The sequence below is a fragment of the Solanum lycopersicum genome, chromosome 1, assembly GCF_036512215.1.
Source record: "Solanum lycopersicum chromosome 1, SLM_r2.1".
In the NCBI taxonomy this organism is placed as follows: Eukaryota; Viridiplantae; Streptophyta; class Magnoliopsida; order Solanales; family Solanaceae; genus Solanum; species Solanum lycopersicum.
In genome coordinates, this window is record NC_090800.1 from 46004248 (window position 1) to 46026893 (window position 22646).

Below are 22646 nucleotides of genomic sequence, written 5' to 3' on the forward strand. Positions count from 1 at the left end.
AAGTGGCTCGTGGTTCTCTTAAGAAGTAGCTCACAAAGACTGCCTTCTTCATCCAACAAATTTCTAAGGCATTTAAGCGGATGTCTCTTCCCTTTCGTCAAGTTCACCACGAGTCATTAAGTGGCTCGTGGTGTCTTGGACAGTAGCTAGCCTTCCATGCCACATTTCCCCAAGGCTAAGTCATCTTCACTAGCTCCCCACCATGGCTGTGGTCATGACTACAAACCATGGTCATGCTCTTGAAAAGTGTGGTAGTAGCCTCCCTTCTTGGGCAGCCGTGGCCTCTTAGCATTGGCTTGCCCTTGAAGATCGGCACACCTCCCTTGGCCTAGATTCTTTTCACCCCTCCTTAGGCATTAATGTACATTCTCATACTCTTACCATGAACAACCATTTAGACTTTCACAAAATAACTATAACATCACTAGCACTTCACTCGATCAAGTCACTAGTTCACCAGACGTTATGGACGTTTCTTGATATCTTCGTTCTAAAACTTCCTAACTAGTTTTATTTCATTAATTAAGGCTTAGAAACAGTAACATGAGTCATGGTTCATCATATTAGGCTTTATGTTAAGTCATGGACTTCTGGAGTGCTACATTCACATATCCTAATCTAGCCACAATAACCTTAATAAGCATCAAAACTCACCTTTTCTTCCTCAAGCCATGATACATCACCCTTCCAAGAAATCATGTCTAGAAGACCACCAGACAAGAGAATTAATAGAGAGATCACATAGAGTTAAGCTCAATTCCACAACACATGAGTAATGAAGAAAGTGAAAGTTATATCTTCCTATCATTTCAACCCTCCTTAGGCATTAATCTCCATTTTCATAATCTTACCATGAAAAAAAATTTAGAAACTTCCACAAAACAACTCTAACATCATTAGCACTTCACTAGATCAAGTCACTAGTTCACCGGACGTCATGGACGTTTCTTGACATCTTGGTTCTAAATCTTCCTAAATAGTTTTATTTCATTAATTTAGGATAAGAAACAGTGACACAAGTCTTGTTTCATCATATTAGTATTTATGCTATATCATGGACTTCCAGAGTGTCACATTACATATACTAACGTAGTCACAATACCTTAATAAGTATCAAAGCTCACCTTTTCTGCCTCAAGCCATGAGACATCACCCTTTCAAGCAATCATGTCCGGAAAACTACTGGACAATAGAAATAAGAGAGAGATCACATAGAGTTTAGCTTAGTGGAACGGCACGAGTAAAATAAAGTGAAACTTCTATCTTCCTATAGCCTCTCGCTCATAGAATTGTCGCAACTCACACCGCTGAAAAATGATCTACTAGACATGGCATTATGAGACTTTAGACCATTAAACCACGTTTAATAACCATGTGCTCTAATACAATGTTTGTCACAACCGTGGAGCACCCCATAGAAGTGACCACTGTTTTCCACCCCTCAGTGTTCTTGAACAAGCCTGTTAGTATTCATTCATCGCATTATCATAAATTTAGCAGAAAATTTAAAACTATTATAGCATAAAATAATGCTAAAGCATTACTTCATATATAATGTTATAAGTACATAGTTAAGACACTAAGTCTCTTTTGCCATCTTAGACTTGACATCAATGGAATTGATTAGGGACACGACCCTTAACAACTTAAAAGAATAATCTATACTATTACATAAACTTAAATAACATCCAGACATGAAGAGAATGGAAAGGACACACTTGAACTTGGGAAGTATATATCAAAGATCTTAACTTTAAGAAAGGTCCTCTACAATAACAACCTAAAGGTCCTCTACCAATCACAACCTACACTTTGTGTAAATAGAAAAATAGGAATGTTACCAGTAAATGCACTAAGTATGATAACCATGCAAAAACATGCATTTAAAGGATTCATTTAGTTAGAAACCATGCATCATGTATTTTGGTAAAACTTCATGAAAATTTTATACAATAAGGACAATATAGTTCATATACATCATATAGACATGGATACTATTCCCAATAACATATAAGGACATTTATCACATTTAAGACACAATCATTATCTCCAATACATTACTTTTCCATTTTAACATAATTCCTTTACAAAAAGTAACACTAAAGTAATACTTAGTGCATTGCATGAATAGTGTCCCATTCCACCATCGACACTCAAGTATCACCTTAAGGTCACAAAGGCTAACATTCATACAACCTTCATCAATTTAAGCACATATATTCATAAAGACATAGCATGTCATAAACATAACCTTCACATAAGAACCATCAACTAAAAAATCCCAAGTCACACTAGCGCAATGTATAAGTAGAATCCCATATTTCTACTCATACAATGTTTTCCTATTAAGTCACCAAAGACTTAGTAACATCACATTCAATAGATCACAATACATGCAATTAACCTTACACATAAGACCCACATACTTCATAGACCAACATATAGGAAGTCATTCACTTATTACATCATAGTCATTATCCATTTTGTCTTTATTCACATCTCAAGACAATATAGAAAACAATATTAAAAATAAAACCACAATGACACAATAATCAACATTGCATATTTAGGGTTCATTTCACCAATTCATCATAAGACCTTACTCATAACCCCAATCTAAGTCTAATAGTGCAATGTATATGTATAGATACATAACCTCACACATACTAAGTAACCAAATCAAGGAGACCATAAGAATTTCCTTTACATGATACATTGACAACACAAGTATAGACAATAACATGCATACTAAGAGAGACCTTCATCATGTAGGCAGAATAAGACCAACACTATGCATATCCATATCATTATAATAAGTAGGTTAATACCACAATGTTATGCATAAGAAACATATATATATATATATATACACACACACACACACACTTCTGCAATGTATAGGTAAAGTCTCATTCCCTTACCTACACTAAGCAACATCCCTTAGGTAGTCATAGTTAAGGTTCATCATCTTACCTACAGTGTTCATTTTACATTTGGGGAACTTCACCTTAACCGACATTAGTCCATGAGAGCAAAACTCGGAATCCGATGTAAACCACTCACACAGAAAGGAGGGCATCCTACTTTACATCGTAAAACATATACATTCATATACGATCTAGGTGGATCCATTTGCTAAGGTTCCTATGGGGGCACATAGTTAAGGATCTAGGAGAATTTTACTAGAAACCCTCTTTATGCTACCAAGCATTGTAGTTTAAAACTCATGATAACATACGGTGATCCTCCATTCCTTTGTGAAGGAACACCTCTCATTGTAAACTTCACTCGGTACTAAGCGTACTTTCCCTTTTTGAAAAGTGTTTATGTCTTTATTTAACATTAGAGTTTAAGATAGGCTTTAGGATATTAACCCCTTATATTACATATACATAGCTCAAAGGTTATATAATGAAAATGTCCTTTCATAAGAACCCAACACCATGTGAGAATGTCCTTTCACATAATCATAACATAGTCTTGTTTAGATTACAATTGAGGAAACCTTTCACGATACTCTCATTCACTAGATTATCATTAACATCCTTTCTTCATACATTCATGTGCATGTATGAATATATGATAAATCCTTTCACATAAACACCTTTAAAATACACATCTTCATACTTCATTATAATATACTATACATGCATAATAAGAAACAAATGTGTATGTGAGAATTATGCTTTCAATAGACACCCCAACATATTCTACTCATAGGTGTGAATGAGGTGTGTGTGCGTGCATAGTGGTCATCATGATAACATAGGAGCAACCACCTAATTATTAAGGAAACCACCCTTTAAATTATCACAACACATATACAATATCGCTCAAGTCATAAACAACTCACATATTGAAAATTAGGGACTATAGACCACACACCCACATTACATCATAGGAGGCATGAGCATATTAAACATTTGAATAAAATACTCATAACATGAATAAGATCGCACATTCATATAGGATTGTGTAGGTAGGGGGTCACTCTACGATGACATTCATCACAACCAAACATGTAGACCGTATCTTACCCTAACATCATCATTGACTTATATACTTAAAATTATGAATACACCTAAATCCTGATACTAGAATTAATGAATATACAAGACCTTCATAGTCATGATAATCATCATATAAAATCACTTTACATATATTGCCCTCAAGGCCATGATTACAACATATATAGATAGAAAGTAATATAAACATCACCACCATAATTGGACCATACCATATAACATCAACTTCATTACTAAAGACTAGGAATTAGGTAAACTCACCTTTACTTCCAAGCCATGATCATCACAGATCAATCCTTAACAATTAATATTTAATTGATATAGATAGAAATAGCATTAAACAATACATTAAATATATTCACAATAAAATTAAAAATCTAATCAAGGTCACAAGACCCACATTATAGTCTAAGTTGAGAAATAAAAGGATCATGGCTTCTTTCATAAATTCTATAGAAAATCATCATAAAATCATTATTTCATCGTTAGAATGACTTAGAAAATCATTTGACAAGGAACACATGCTTGGATTGAAAACTAGGTATTTTGATCTTAGAATCACATTGAAAAGTCTTCTATATATTTCCTTAGGTAAAAGGTTAACCAAGGATCAAGGGCTACCATACCTTATGTAATTCCTGAAAAATGACTTAGGTGAAGTAGGGAGTAACATGGTTGTCGTGATTGTATAAGGTCTTAAAATGGTCTATAATGTTGTATTGAGGCAGTGTGTAGAGATTTAGGCGATTTGCAAGTGAAACGTCAAGGTACCACCAAGACGTTCAACGACCAAGTCATCTATGTGCCTTATGTCCCTATTTGTGTTATTCATGAGATTATGAGGTCATTATATGAGTTATTATAGTGTTTATAGGCAATGTGTCAAGTTTCATGATGTTTGGCTGTCAAACGTCCAAGAACGTCCATGACGTTTGAAATGTTTGCCTTGAAATGATCTTGTGTGTCTTGGCATGTTTCGTCAAGTTTTATGTGTTCGTTTTATATGAAATTGATGTTGGATGTCCTAAACTCGTATACAAACATATTCGGGTTTGAAATATCCTGGTGAAAGTCCCCAAGGACCATCGAATTGTCCTTAAGGAAGGACCCAACCAAGGAGCCAAAGTTGTAAAAACTAGGAAAGCTACGGATGGCAGTAGACGACTCGTGGGTCAATCAACGCCCCGTAGGTGAGGGCATAGGTATTTTGGTTGGGAAACGGACTGTCGATGGCCACTCATTGGTTGGGACTGTTTTTCCACAGCTTACTTTAAGTTGGTAGGGTAAAGCTGTAAATTCATCCCTGTACAAATAAGGGAAAGGGGAAGTTACTTCGGGGTATTTTTGGTATTCCAAACATGTTTATAAACTTTTAACACTTACAGAATATCATTCTTCAAAATGAAAACCCAAATTCTCTTGAAATTTTCTAGAACTCCAATGGAGCCAAAAATTAAGGAAGGGATTAGATTGGAGATTTGAGTGGTGATTATTCATCATACTTGTGGATTAAAATCAATGTGATATGATTTTTGATCCTTTAAACTCTATTCAACAAGGATCACAAGATTCAAAGAATTTTCTGAAGTTTTCAAAGATGAATTGTCCAATTTTATGATCTATCCATGGGTTCTTGCATTAAAGATTTTGGAGAATCGTATATTGATTGAATTGTTGTTAGTTATATGATTTTAACTCAATTAACCTATGAAACCATGTAATTGATGAGCCCTAGTTTTTGACTACTTTATGGGTTAAGTGATATTGTCTTAATGCTTATGAGTTCTAGTGTGGTTTTGTATGGGATATGAAATGATGTAATAATTGTATTCAATTGATGTATAGGTTGTAATAGATTAATAAATCTATATTGAAGTAACCTAGATTCATTGAGTATGATAGTTTTTCTATTGAATTGATGTTCATGGCCATGTGTAAGGGTCTTATGGGATTGAATTGGATTATTTAGCTTTCGATTGAAGTGGAGAGAATGGATTGGTCGTACGGTGACCTAATTCTCTTTATTTTATGTTAATTAGACTTAAATTATGTTGGGATTGGTATGGTCCACTTATGGTGGCGGTGCTATGTGCTTTACTTGTGATTGATGTGGCTTGTCAGCATTACTTTATGGATTATGGTGATCATGGACCTGCCTGCAAACTACTTGAAGTGTTATGATTAGTTTTGTAGTTTATTTATGTGAAGTATGAGCATATATATCTACACATGATCAATGTGAAAGTATTTGTTCTTCTATTGACATTAGGTGAGTATATTAGACTATGACTATGTGCTTATAAGTGTAGTCCTAGAGTTGATGCATGATTCTTCCTACTTGACTATATGTGTCTATGATGGTTATCATGAGAATATATAGTAATGTATAGGATGACATAAATATGATAAGGGTCATTCCTAAGTGCTTCAATGAATGATATGAAATATGTAATGAAGTGAAGTATGTTGTGTCTTGTTTTAGTAGAATCGTGTCACTTACTTGATACATAAATGAATTATATGTGAATATGAAATGTCTTGACATAGGATGATAAATCCTCTTAGTCTTGAGTGTATGGATGATATGTCAAACCTTAATGATGTTACGAAGGTCATGCACATGAAACCTTAAACCTAGTGGTAAGGTTATGAACATTCAATTCAAAAGTCGTAATGGTATCCTTCATGTAATGAATGATGGACTTAAGGTTAGTTGGCTGGATTGACATCATATCATCTTTAGGCAAGTCAAGATGAGCTATCTTTGTCGCTATTGTAAGGTAGGCCTAGACGACCTCTTTAGTAGGGTAAATGTTATTGGGTTTTGAACTTGGTATGGAACCCAATTTTATGAACATTTAATGTAAATGACTCTATGAGAACAAAGCCTAGCACCGAGTGACTATGTCAAGGGAAGTTGCTCTAGATGAAAATGAGAATAGAGTACAATGTATCTCTACTTGTATATGAGACTAGAGTACATATAATCCCTTCATATTCCTTAATCATGTGCCTATATAGGATGTGTCGTAGATCTACCCTTGGAAAGTAGAACACCCTCATCGGAGTAGGTTAGAACTCTGGATTCCATGATTCGCTATCATGGTCTATGTCGGTTATTGTCTATTCTCATCACATTGGATACTGAAAGAGGGTCGATTTATTTTTACCGAACACCACTCTAACGTCCTAACACTCAGCCTACTTTACACCCACAGATTTGACTAAAGTATAAAAAAATACTCAAGGAGCAAAGTTAAACAGCAAGCAGACTTTACAGGAACTTGTCCCAACATTTATTAATCTGTAATTAATACAAAGGAAGGCTTCACGAATTTGTCTAAGGCTAAAAAACACTCTGTCTCAGCCTTAGACGAATTTCCACCCTTGATAAAAATTCTGCACAATGGCAGTTACATGCGGCAGTTACAAATGACACATGTCCGACACTTGTCATCACAGGGTTCAAAACTTAGTTTCCAACAGCTATATTTCTAACAGATAGAATCTAATTCAAATTACATTCTTATCTACATGAAATACTAATATTCTAACACTTAGAATATTTCAGGCTTCATTCCAACACATAGAATATTTCAGCCAGCTTCCAACACTTAGAATATTTCAGCCAGCTACCAACACTTAGAATATTTTAGCTGTCCTCCAACACTTAGTTTTATTTCAGCAATTCGGGTGAACTGCCTTTGTTCTTGACATTGTCAAGTCTTCACAGCCTTTCCTTTTCAAGCCAACATGTTGTCTTGCCAATGCCCATAGCCCGCACGTAAGCCATTCACGTTCAAGTTTCCTTGCCAACACCCAAGCACCTTAAACTTGTGTTGCACTGTTTTGCCATCATCCATGTCAAGACCAATGCCCAAGTCCTTTACATGTCTGCACGCAGTTAGATCAAGTAGTTTGCAGGTCTAACAGACCACCCACACCACTTGAACTCGATGTTCTCATCGAGACTGTTTTAAGATAGTCCTCGATTTGAGCATCAAACTGCCATAAGTTTTTTGCTTCTCCGAAACTGCATCAACAACACTCTTTCCTTTCCAATGAACCAAGAATTCTGTCTTAGTATTCTTCGTACTTGTGCCCAAAACCCGGTGAACAAGGATCTTCTCAATTTCAGCATCATACTGTGTAGGTACTGATGGAGTAGCCCTCTTTGACCTGTTTCTATCCGGATCATCTGCATCTGCAAAGTAAGGTTTCAAGAAACTCACATGGAAAGTGGGATGAATTTTCAACCTTTCTGGCAACTTTAACCTATAAGCAACTTCGCCCACTCGTTTCACCACTTCGAATGGATCAACATACTTAGGAATCAAACCCCGATGTCTGGTCTTGCTTACAATCTGTTTCCAGATTTGTGCGGTAAGTTTCAATAATACTTTGTCACCCACATTGACCTCAACAGAGCGACGATGTTGATCAGCATACTTCTTCATGCGCCACTGAGCCTTACGCAAGCTATCATGTGCTTCATATAACATTTCAAGTCTGTTCCTTGCAACCCTGTATGTTGCTGAACACTTTCCCTGATTTTTAGATGTGGCAACATCTAGTGGATTCATAGGCTGTCTGCCTAAAATGATTTCAAAAGGGCTCATTTTTGTTGCAGACGACTTGTGCAGATTGTAGCAAAATTGCGCAGTGTCTAACAATGTTACCCAATTCCGTTAACTTGCTATCACATAGTGCCTCAAGTATTCTTCCAACAAGTGATTAATTCTTTCCGTCTGTCCATCTGTTTGTGGATGATTTGCAGTAGGAAATTTTAATTCAGTTCCCATCATATTTAACAATGTTGTCCAAAATTTACCAGTGAACCTTGTATCTCTATCACTCAGAATGTCAGCCGGAACACCATAATACTTAACCACATGTTTGTAAAACAAATCAGTAGCAACTTCTGATGAACATAGTTCAGGTGCAGCAACAAAAAACAGAATATTTTGAAAACCTGTCAATTACCACCATGATAGATGCTTTGCCATCTACTTTAGGGACTCCAAAAATGAAATCCATGCTTACTGATAGTCATGGCCTTTCAGTAACAGGCAAAGGTTGCAGCAAACCTGCTTCCTTCTTACGTTCAGTCTTGTCAACTTGACTAACATGACAAGTCTTGACGTATGCCTCTATATCATCTTCCATTTTCAGCCAAAAATAAACACGAGATAGTAAGGCTAACATCCTTTCAACACCGAGATGTCCAGCCCAAGTAGAATCATGCGCTTCTTTCATTAAGTCTTTGCGCAACCCGCCCTGATTTTGTACAACGATTCTCCCCCCTTTAAAACAGAGCAGATCGTTCTCGATCCAATACCGTCTCATTATTCCATCTTGCACTTGACCCATCCATTTAACATATAATGAATCATTTGCTGCACACAACCTGATTCTATCATAGAAATAAGTTTCAAGCTTTGAAATCGAATATACTGCAACAAACACTTCTTTTCTACTCAGCGCATCAGCAACCTGGTTGTGTTTTCCTTGTTTCTGTTCCCAGATGAAGTCATATTCTGCCAGGAATTCTTGCCACCGGGCTTGTTTAGGACTCAACTTTTTCTGTGTCTTGAAAAATGTATTTGCTACATTATAAGTTCTTACTACAAATCTAGTACCCAAGAGATAAACTCTACAAACCTGCAAACAGTGTACCACCGCAACCATTTATTTTTCATGTGTTGAGTATCTCTGTTCAGCATCATTCAATTTCCTACTTTCAAAGGCCACTGGATGACCTTCTGGCACTAATACGCCACAAATTGCGTTGTCTGATGCATCAGTGTGCACTTCAAATGGTAACTCAAAATCAGGCAATTTGAGTATAGGTTCAGATGCAATAGCATTCTTCAAATTCTAAAATGGTTCATCACACTGTTCAGACCAAACCCACTTTGTATCTTTCTTCAGCAAATTTGTCAAAGCCGCTGCCCTTTTTGAGTAACCAGCAATGAATTTTTTGTAATAGTTAGCCAAACCAAGAAACGACCTCAAATCCTTCACATGAGGAGGTGCCTGCCATTCAACAATGGCTTGCACTTTCTTAGGATCCATTCGAACATGGTTTTTACTAATAAGATGCCCCAAGAATTTTATCTCTTGTTGAGCAAACTCACACTTTTCCATCTTGATATAAAGTGTGTATTTTGTCAACTTAGACAGAACCAAACTCAGGTGATTAACATGTTCCTCCAATGTTCGACTATAAATGACAATATCATCTACATAAAAAAAACAAAGTCATCAAGATAGTAAAACTGTACATTATTCATTAAGTTTCAAAACGTTGCAGGAGCATTAGTCAGCCCAAATGGAATTACAAGGAATTCATATGAACCATATCTAGTTACACATGTTGTTTTTGGTTCATCACCCTTTGCTATCCTAATCTGCCAATAACCTGCCCTGAGATCAAGTTTTGCGAACCAGCATGCCTTACTTAACCTGTCCATCAAGTCCTTCACCAACGGAACCGGATACTTGTTCTTTATAGTTGCCTTGTTTAGCGCCCTGCAGTCTACACACATTCGCATCGTCTCGTCCTATTTCTTTTGAAATAAAACAGGAGCACCATATGGGGCCTTAGATGGCTGAATCAATCAACAACTCATTTAATTGTTTGCGTAATTCAACCAATTCCATAGGAGCCATACGATAAAGAGACTGTGCGGGAGCAACCGTACCAGTCAGCAACTCAATCTTATGATCAATATCTCTCCTTGGTGGTAATTTCTTTGGTTATTCAGGTGGCATAACATCACCGTACTGTTTAAGAAATTCAACAACACAATCAGACACTTCCATTTTCACATCAGGTTTCACTTCGACCAAGGCAGCAAGTATAGTGTCATCACCCTTCTTCAGCCCTTTGTCGATTGACATAGCAGACAACAACATTCCCTTGTCTTTATTTTTTGCAACTTTATTAATGTTCCCAAATGGATGAACACCTTTGAGAAATCCAGCATTGCTTCCATTCATGAACATCACTCCATCTAAGTGAGGAAATGGAACAAACTGAAATTTTCTTAGAAAATCAATCCCAAGTATGATCTCAAATTCACCAAGCGGCATCACCATCAAATTTTGTTTTTCTACCCAACATCCAGTCGACATAGACACATCATAATCCATACCCACAATGGCCTGTGCCTTACCATTGACTGTTTTGACGTAGGAAGGGCTTTTAGACAACTTCAGCCCCAATTTTGTAGCAATCTTCACATCTACAAACGTATGAGTGGCCCCTGTATCAACCATTGCCATCACACGTTGTTCTTTCACTTTCATTTCAATATGAATTAGGAAAGCATGAGGATTCAAAGTACTAGACATTTCTCCAACATTATTAATTCCTGTAATATGATTGAAGGACAATCCCAATGGGTTTGCCATTGCAGCCACGATTTCCTCATCCTCCTCCCTTTGATTCATATTTCCAGCAAGCAAAGCATTCACTTTTTCCTGGTTAGGACAAGATTTGGCAAAATGAGAACCACCACAAGTCCAACAGCCCTTAGAATTTCCATCTTTGTTCTTTGGCCTGTCTTTCTCATCCTTCATTGGTGCCTTCCCTTTGTCATTTGTATTGTCCTTACGACTATCATTTTTCCATTCCCCTTTCTTATCATTCTTTTTCTTAGTTTTTGAAGTGGAGGGAAAACCTGTCAAAGGACGGGTCGTCCGGAAATCAACCAAAGAATCTGCAGCAGCGATTGCACCAGGCAAATCTTTAACATTTAGCCTCCTAAGTTCGTTTTGAGACCAACCTTGCATACCCGAAATTAAGTTGTGTAATTTATCCTCATCAGACATATAATGTATATCTAACATCACAGAGGTAAATTCTTTAATGTATTCCCTCACCGAACCCGTCTGCCTTAGCCTTTTCAATTTCTCTTGCAAGCCAAGATGTGTTGCTAGGAAGAAATTGATCACGCATTTCTTTTATTAACTTATCCCATGTATCAATTCTAGGACGACCAGCACTTATATCATCTGCATTTCGAGTCCTCCACCAAAGTTTAGCATCACCCGTCAAATACATTGTGGTAATATTTAACATGTCAGCGTCAGGCACCCTTGCAGCAGTAAAATATTGCTCATGTCCCAAATGAAATTTTCTTGTTCTTTAGCATTTCTTGCACCACTAAAGGCCTTAGGTTCTTGAACTCAATGTAGCCACAGCACGACACAATACAACGAGCTCTGCACGAAGGTTCTCATTTTCCTTCTGCAGTCCTCAAGTTTTTGCGTAGTTGTGGTACGAAATCCAAGATTTCAGTGATATGATTATCAACATTTTGTCGATATACACCAATCTCCAGCTGAACTTTCTCAGCATCAAGTCTCAAACCAATGACTTGTGTAAATAAATCCACAAACGTAGGGTCTCCCAAATATCATCAGTAAACCCAACGAAGGATTCAATTTTTTGTGCCAGTTCCCACAGTTTTACGTTCTTCACCATCGTTCAACCGTGCTCTGATACCAATTGAAAAAGGGTCAATTTATTTTACCGAACACCACTCTAGGCAGTCTTACAAACGTATGTAACACTCAGCCTACTTTACACCCACAGATTTGACTAAGTATAAAAAAATACTCAAGCAACAAAGTTAAACAGCAAGAAGACTTTACAGGAACTTGTCCCAACCTTTAATAATCTGTAATTAATACAAAGGAAGGCTTCACAAATTTGTCTAAGGCTAAAAAACACTCGGTCTCATCCTTAGATGAATTTCCACCTTTGATAAAAATTCTGCACAATGGTAGTTACATGCGGTAGTTACTAATGACACCTGTCCGACACTTGTCATCACAGGGTTCAAAACTAAGTTTCCAACAGCTATATTTCTAACAGGTAGAATCTAATTCAAATTACATTCTTATCTACACGAAATACTAATATTCTAACACTTAGAATATTTCAGGCTTCATTCCAACACATTGAATATTTCAGCCAGCTTCCAACAATTAGAATATTTTAGCTGTCCTCCAACACTTAGTTTTGTTTCAGCAATTCGGGTGAACTGCCTTTGTTCATGAAATTGTGAAGTCTTCACAGCCTTGCCTTTTCAAGCAAGCATATTGTCTTGGCAATTCCCTTAGCCCGCATGTAAGCCATGCACGTTCAAGCTGCCTTGCCAACACCCAAGCACCTTGAACTTGTGTTGCACTGTTTTCCCATCATCCATGTCAAGACCAATGCCCAAGTCCTTGACATGTCTGCACGTAGTTAAATCAAGTAGTTTTGAGGTCAAACATATACCTACTAGCATCAGAGAACTACTATGATGTTTAGGTGCTGGTATGGGACACTATCTAGACATTGCAGAATAGGCTTTGAAGGTGTTAGTTAGAGTCCCTCAATCTTGTCCAAGACCAATTACTTGAATTCACTTATGTGATGAATGTCTCTTAAATGAACTAATGAATGCAATAACTTAAGTTAAGAAAGCATGTTAAATGAATAAGTACTTATATAGAATATTTAAGGGTTGTCTATTTAAGGTGTGAAGGGGGCATAGGAATGGTCACTTCGTATCTTACCTAGATAAATCTTAAGAATGATTCTAGTTAGGGATGATTGTTGATTATGTAGACATGATCCAAACTTAGGTAGTTTTAAGGATTACTTAGGTAATTTTGAAGAAGTCAATCATGGACGTTATCTTTTTGATTTAATGAAGTCTTTTGATAACCTTTGGAAGGGAGACTGTCATATTATATGTTTGTTGTTGTATTAATTGAGAATGATCTTATCCTATGTAATCTATAGGATCATTTAAGTGTGTGTCTAAGGTATTGTATGGACGGTTGCTTCAGAACTCACTCAAGTGAGACTTAGAATCACCTTTGGTAGGAGAATCTCATGTTCATATGTTTAACGTCTTGTAAGTGTGTGTTGATCTCATTATAGGTGGTCTTAACGATCATTTAGGTGCGCCTAGAGAGGGTGTATGTGGGTGTCTCTTTGTCTTACTGAAGTGAGTCTTACGATAGCTTTTAGTGAGAGGATTACATGCTAGAAGGTGTCTAAAGTGAAGTTAAGAAACTTCACTATAATAGTGAAGGAGTTTAATGGAAAGTTGGTCCTAAAAATGTCATAAATTGTTTAAGTGATTTCTTATGTGTTTCGAAGGTGTTACATGTTGTTCGTATGATTATATTATGATATTTAAATTAAAAGATGCATATTTCCTCTAAATGTCCATTTTCATAATTTTATGCATTATGCCATACATAGTACGTGTGGTTGTACTAATTCCATGCTTTCATCTATATCTAAAGTGATTCATAAGTGAAGGTGCTTTTGGAGAACTAAGATTGGATTGGAAGATTGTTCAAGAAAGTTGAAGTATATCCTCATTTGACTCGAGGGAGTAGATGTCTTTTATTTCCTTTATCTGAGTATTGTAATTGACTTAGTAGTACTATATTTCTATTGTGTGTGGGCCGTGTCGCAAAGTACTCTTGTGTCTAAGATTTGATAAAATGAGACTTAGTATTTCCGATGAGTTTTATATTAAAGATATTTTAAAGACTAATAGAATGTTTGTGAAAATTTTTAATTCCGCACTACTTTTCATAAGTTTATATGCAATGGACGATACAAAGGGTTTGTACAAGACCTCCGAAAGGTCAAGTACGTCAGTTTTACTCCGAGAGTGACATATCTTCTAGGATGTGGTCTCGGGATGAGAAACCTTAATAGAAGAAAAGCCATGAAAATTGAACAAGAAAGCACTTGAAAATCCATCTTCTAGCTTGAGCTTGATTTTGCCTCCAATGGAGGTTTGAGAAACTTTTGGAAGAGAAGAGGGTTTTAGATTTTTTATTTCTCATTGGGTATTTGTGTTTTGACTTGGTAATGGGGTTAAAAGTGACATAAAACAGTTTATAACCCACCCCAAAGTACCCAAAACACCCCTACACCTATTTGTACTTTTTGAAATGTCCAACATGTCTTTTATATGACGCGAACAAATCTGGGGCATGGCTGCGTGTTGCGGGGTCACTTAAAAATCATGGTTCTATAATTTAATTAGAGTCATAATGGTTTGTGTTGAGCCCACGTCGCAAGGCGACATTTTTTACTTTTAAGTGTTGTCTGCGCGACGCGCAGGCAGCTACAAAAACAGGTAGCCCCAGAAGCTTTCTTTTCCAACATTTGGGTCCTCTTCAAGGACCCTTAGGGTGGTTCTCGGGGAGTTGTATGCAAACATTTTTACCCTAAACATATTTATTTAGACACTAGGGTCACCTCCACTGCTTTTAGACTCCAAACAACAAATAAAAGCAAGACAAACATACAAGGACACACTAAAACACAGAAGACTGGTTTCCAGACATCTTGGTCGTCCTTTGACATTCGACTTTCATATTTTTAAAACCAACTATTACAAGTTGTATCCAACCCTATTGACCATTCATTTACTCATAAAACTCATGTGAGGCTCTAGTATATCATAGTTCATTTTGAGGGTCCTAACACCTCCTTTTAGAATGGTGATTCTTAGGGATAACATCCTAAATTTAAGTTAATTTGAGGGTGAATCAATCCATGAGTTGTGGCAATGATTTAAGTCCCTTTGCAAAAATACCCAACTCATCGAATTTAAGACATGATGCTTCTGGAATGCTTCTACAGAGTTCTTGGTCCTGAAAAATAATGATTTGCTTATCAACTCTCTTTGGGTTGTTTGATACGACAGCCCTATTAGACATCATTCCCCCTCCTTGATTATGTGGCTTAGACCAACAAGAAGATAGAGAAAACCAAGACTTTGGCCACATTATTGGGTCAGCTAGATCTTTTGGACAAAAAGGTCATGGAGATTGAAGTAATGTACCAAAGGGAAGATAGGTACATTCCCCTCATGAGCTTTGAAGAAAAATAAGCATGAGGGTGGGGAGATAGAAGAGGTACTCTTACTCATTCATCACAACGTCGAAGAACACAACAAAATTTTGAGAAAGAATGCCTCAATGCTAAATCAAATGGAAACCTCTCATTCCCTGTTCATTCACCTACTTGAGACCCAAATGGCTCAGGTGTTGTCTTGTCTTTACCCAAATCAAAGATAAGGGTTGCCAAGTGACATTGTGTCAAACACCAAGAATGAAACCCAAGTGGTGTTGACATCCTTTGAATTGGAGCAACATCGCATTGACTCAATTGAAAAATAAGAACTAGTTAAAAGAATTTTAAAATGAGTAAAAAGGGAAAAGGGAGTCGCCACCTAATTTTTTAGGAAACTAGGAAACCGATTAATTAATTAACATGAAAGAAAAGTCTACGAAGCCAATTTAATTCTACGTAAGGAGTTCAAGTTATTCTAAAGGGAAGGGGTTAGGCACCCTTCGAAATCCACAGATGTGGGTCCCAACTGAATTCGTTATTTCTAGTTGAGGAGAATAATAAAATAATGTACAAATACAATAAACATGCAATATACACAATTAAAAAAATAATAATATCGGCCAAAGGTTTGCCTATTGATATGTACAAAATAATGAATTGAAAAATATAATTTGAACTCCTTTTGAATAACTTCAAGGAAGGAAGTCTTGTATACATGTAATCACACTTAGTAAAAGTGATAGTAATAATAAATATAAATAAAATTAAATACATGAAATAATAACTTAAAAAAATAAAAACTCATCTTATTAAAATAGGAGGCCTTTAAAATCGACGTTATTTCTTCATCGGCCATTTTAGCATATTGAATACAAAAATAAACAACTTTTTTTTCGTGTTTTAACAATGGGGAAATCTCAAAAAATCAACAGAGAGATTTTCTCATTGACAAATCTTTTAATATATAAAAAATGAAAAGTAAAACAATCAAAACATGAAGAAACTCTCCGAATCATTGTGATAGTACACTATCAAATCAATTGAACTTAAACAATTAAATATCAAAACAACCAAAACATAATTACTAAAAAATCATAAACAGTAACTAATATAATTAGTGGGGATCACCACTTAAATTGAAACTAAAATATATACGTAGCAATATAAAAAATTATTAATAATTCAAGAAAGTATGAAACTGGTCATAATAAATAATTATTTTCTATTAGATTAACGGTAAATTACAATGAGCGAAAATCATGGACCACTCATCAACAATATATTGAAAATAATGAAGCACTGAAAATTACAAAACAAATAGCGTGAGAAAATAAAACATTTAAATCGACAAAGTTTAGCTACCCACTTTAACAAATAAATAATGACAATAATAATTAAATATAACAACTAAACAAACAACAACAATGAATAAACTAAAACAAAAAGAGAAAAATGAAGTCAAACAATGATCTTTGGCCGGTGAAGAAGGAAGAGAGGACTGGTCCACCGGGTCTCGTCAACATGGCGTTGGAACACCCATTAGAGGCTCTTGATGGAGGCTGTTTAGAGCTTGTAGCTCGCTTAAATACCTGCAAAACAAAAGAGAAAACAAGAAAAAATCACGAGGGTAAAAAGGGAATGGGACTGGCAGCGCGTAGGTGTTATTTCCGGTGATTATTTCAACTGAAAGTGAGGAAACAGGAAGGTTTTTGGTCTGGTTCTTATGATTCTAGCATGAGATAAGAGGGAGATGGAGTTTGCTGCTCCAATCGATTGAAATGGACCTCGTCGGTGGAGCTCGGCGGTCACGGATTTGATGCCGGAAAAGAGAAAGTGAAGATGGATTTTGTTTGGTTCTGGTTTTGAGGACCGGTGGGGGTTTATTTGGTCATAAAATGAATGGTTTTTTCACGTGAGTTTGGGGTTGTTTGCTGGTGGGTTTGGGTCAGAGAAGAAAGGAAATGGAGGGTCTTTGAGTGGTGGCTCTGATGGTTGTTGTTGCTCGGAAAACATATGAAATGGGATTATTTTGATCTTCTATTCGTTGAAAATTTGTGAGGTTGTTCATGGGTGTGGGATTCTGGTTGAATTACGAAGAAACGAGAAGAAAAATATAACAAGATTTTGAGGTTGGCGGAGCTTCGCCGGATTCTGGGGTGGTGGCAGCCGGAAAACTAGTAAGCAATGAACTCTTTAATTAAAAAAATGAATATTTTACAACCCCTTCTAAAAAATAATTAATCACCCTTAACCTAATGGACCCATTTTGTTTAAATAGGAATTGTAATACAATGGCCCAAAGTTATGGCCTTGAAATTATAGTCAAAAAATTATTGATTGACAAAATATATGTGTATGTAAATTGTATTCGCATTTGAATGAATTATTAGATTGTGCAAAATATCAAAATTATATTAGCAATGTTACAAGAAAAATGAATATGAAAAATGTAATGAACGTAATCAATTACATGTAAAAACGAAATTTAACAGAAATAATGATTTTATAAAATATGAACAAAATTTGAACGTCTTGCTGTGACTAATATAAGCATAACAAACGATAAAAATCCTAATACTTTAAAAAAGAGGATGGTTATCAATAAATTACATTAATATGACAAAACATGTATTATGAGGTTTTAAAATAAGATACTCAAAAGTATCAATTTTAAGACTATTCGACCAAAATTTTGTGCCAACAACTTCCCTTTGTTTGATTAGGATTGATATAAGAGATCGTGGTCAAACAAAGTTGAAGAATCCAAATTTGGTTTGATAAACTTTGAAATAAACAATTGAGACGTAAGTAGAGCTTTTGAGGAAGCCTCCACGTCTGTCGACTAGGCTGAAAAATAATAAACAAAAGACATAAATTGATTGTAAACTAAGAACATTCACATACCTTTGATGTTACTGACAAAATTGTACAATGAAGGTGGTGTACCTTTTTGAAAGGAGGATAACGCGAATAATATGTCATTTTGAACGAGGTGATAACCCAACGCGTCTCATTAAAAGGTAGACTACCCAATTTGAACATAACATGTCACTTTGAACGATGTGACAACTCAACATGTCTCTTTGAAAGGCGGACGACCCAACTTAAATATATCATGCCACTTTGAACGAGGTGACAACTTAATGTGTCTCTTTGAAAGGCGGACAACACAACTTAAATATAACACGTCAGTTTGAACGGCGTGACAACTTAAAGTGTCTCTTTGAAAGCCAGACGACCCAACTCAAATATAACACGCCACTTTGAACGAGGTGACAACCCAATGTGTCTCTTTGAAAGGCAGATGACCCAACTTGAATTTAGCATGTCATTTGAAGAGAGATGACAATCCAATGTGTCTCTTTGAACGGAGGACAACCCATCTTGAACATAACATGTAATTTGAGGGGAGATTACAACCCAATGTGTTTCTTTCAAAGGCAGATGACCCAACTTGAACATAACATGTCATTAGAAGGGAGATGACAACCCAACATGTCACTTTGAATGATAGACGATCCAATTTGAACTTAACATCTCATTTTTAGGGAGATGACAACCTAACGTGTCTCTTTGAAAGGCGGATGTCCCAACTTGAAGTTAACATGCCACTTTGAATGAGGTGATAATCCAACTTGTCTCTTTAAAAGGTGGACGACCCAACTTGAAATTAGCATGCCATTTGAAGGGAGATGACAACCAAATCTTGAACTTAACGTGTCGTTTGAAGGGAGATGACAACCTAATCTTTAACTTAATATGAATGGTTTGTCATAAAATCTGAAATAACAATGTCTGTAGAAAATATAACATAAAAGAAACATAATATGCAACCATGACCTCATATGGACAAGACAATTAACTGATGGGGCAATTTGAACTTAATAACATTATGAATTTTTTTAAAAATGGCAATTTAAATTGAATAACCAAATAAAAGTTGTCATATTGAACGACATGACAAACCTATTTAAAAAGAATTTGTTTTACTTGAGATAACGATTTTTTTTTATTTTTTGTAAAAAGGATATCATTTTGAAAGGTATGATGACCTAAATTTAAAAATATCTCCTTTTAAAGGATATGATGACCTAAAAGTGAAAAGATGTCATTTTGAAGGATATGACAACCCAAATTTTAAAAAATGTCATTTTGAAGCATATGCCGAACTAAATTTTAAAAAAAATGTCTTTTTGAAGGATACGAGTACCTAAAAAATTGTCATTTTAAAGTGTATAACTACCAAAAATGAAAAGATGTCAGTTTGAAGGATATGACGACCTAAAAATGTCATTTTAAAGTGTATAACTATCAAATTTTGAAATATGTCATTTTGAAAGGTATGACTACTAAAAAAAAAAGTTGTCGTTTTGAAGGGTATGACTATCGAAAAATGCAAATTAAACTTTTAAATGGTCCACAAAGTTATTTTGACAAACATGATGGGAAGAATTTAAAATGATGTCGCTTGAAGGATATGACGATCCAAAAATACAATTTAAACTATGAAACGATCCACAAAGTTACTTAGACAAGTATGAAAAGTGGGTTTCAACCCGTTTTTATTTTATGAACAAAGAAACATATTTTAACTTGGTTAACACCTACAATATTATTATACAAAATTTTATCACCATTTTTTCTCTTCAAACTAAAATTTACATAGAGGTAATTCCTACGGATTCAAGTGGTAACTCAAATGTACTTAAGTAACGACAATATTTGTCTATCTTGCTACAAACAGAGACTTTGAACTAGACCTAATATAATTTTCAAGTGCCCTCACTACAATGAAAGTCCAATTTGCAAACATTTAAAGTATTTTAATTAGGAAACATCTGGAAAGCACACTCACACTCAGAAAAAATATTCAACACATGCAATTGTGATACCATAGGCTTGACCTTCATGTAAATCTCCACTATTGTGAAAACATTTTAAACTAAAATCATGTAGGGCTTGTTAAAAGCTTGTAATGTAGGCTTAGTGACGGGTGAGATAGTAATTTGAGATAAAAGCGACTTATTCCCTTCTTGAGCATTGCACTAAATAGACTCTTTCAATATTTGTTAAACTTTTAGCGTTTGATTCCTTTGTTCTCCCTTCCTTGCATTTCTTGACTTTTTTGAAACTTTGCTTTTTTGAGTTTTTCCCATCTCATCATCTTTTGAATGTTCTCCTGATTGGTTTTGGAGCATTCTTCTTCTTTTGTTGAAATTTTATTTGCTTGAACTTGTGGGGGAATTTTGAACTTTTTCTTCTTTCTTCTAAGTCATTATTTTAGTATTCTTGACTTTCAAGGACCTTGATAACTTTTATCTTTGAAAAATTTTGAACTTTAAATCTTTTTTTATAACTTGCACGTCTTTAATGTGCACAAGAAAGTCTTGCCAAAAGAGGAATAGTGTGTCTGAGCACTTAGAAAGGGTATACGATAAAAATGTCGTTGTCCAAAAAAAGAAAAAAAATCTTAAGGCTCAAAGTGAAACACTAAGAATTAATGTCATTTGGTAGGCTTTGAAAGGCTTAAATGGGTCAAGGATTGTCGATAATGATTTATCAAGAGAAACATTACTTATAACTTGTCCTCGATAATATTTAGGTCATATTCTAGACCAACAATACAAAATAATTGAATTTAATTCAAAAATCACCACACAATGCACGTGAAACAATGGATCAGATTTTGTTCTAATCTTGAATATATACAAGAGAATATTTACAAAACAAAAGTATGAATGAGAGGTACCAAAAGAATCTTTGGTTTATCAAGAAGTCAATCTTCTTTACTGTACAAATTATTTATTACATGCACACTTAATTTTATTGGCACCAACCAAGTCAAAAGTAATTTCAAAAATATAAACATTAAAAGAAATAAAAATAAAAAATCTTTTGAATAAAGAATAGCAGACATAATAAGGGCTGCCTACATATCTCGTTGATGAGAATCAGGTTTGCGTAGTTCTTCCAGATATGGCATAAAATATTTTATTTAATTACAACTGAATTTTTAAATAAAAATTTAACAGATTAAAGAACCAATGAGCAACACTGAAGGACGGGCAACCCAAATTTAATGAAAAATATTTGTAATTAATTAAAGAAAACTGAACAAGAATGAAGAAACCAATGAGTCACATTGAATGGCAGACAAGAAAAAGTCTTTTAATTAATTAAAGAAAAAGTAACACAAAATAAAAAATAAATTAGTCACGTTGGAGGGAGGACAACCCAACTTTACAAATCTGAAATAAAAGAATATTTTTAATGAAATTTAAGATAAATAAAATTAAAGATATAAGAATCAATATAACATCATGTGCAAAATATTAACACAAAAGGTACAAACAAACTTGGAGTGATGCCTCCCGAATTTGGAGTCTGAGTACAACGTCAGTGAAATTTTTGAGGGCATTCCTTAAAAATTTTGTCCCTATTTTAGCTTTAGCAACCTGAGGCATTCAATCTTATATCAACTGTCTCATTTAGATAATTTTTGATAACTCTTCAAAAAAATTTGCCCCAGTTTTTGGTTTAAATATTTGAAAAACTTACGAGGAACATGATCGAGCTCTTATGACGCCTATGTATCCCATTAATGCAGGAATCAAGTCAAACGCAGTTCCAACCTTTTTAACTTGAAAAAAGATTGGACTTAAATTATAAATATCCTAAAACTATGTTAGCAAGAGTGACATTGAAATAATGTACTATCATACATCACATATAAC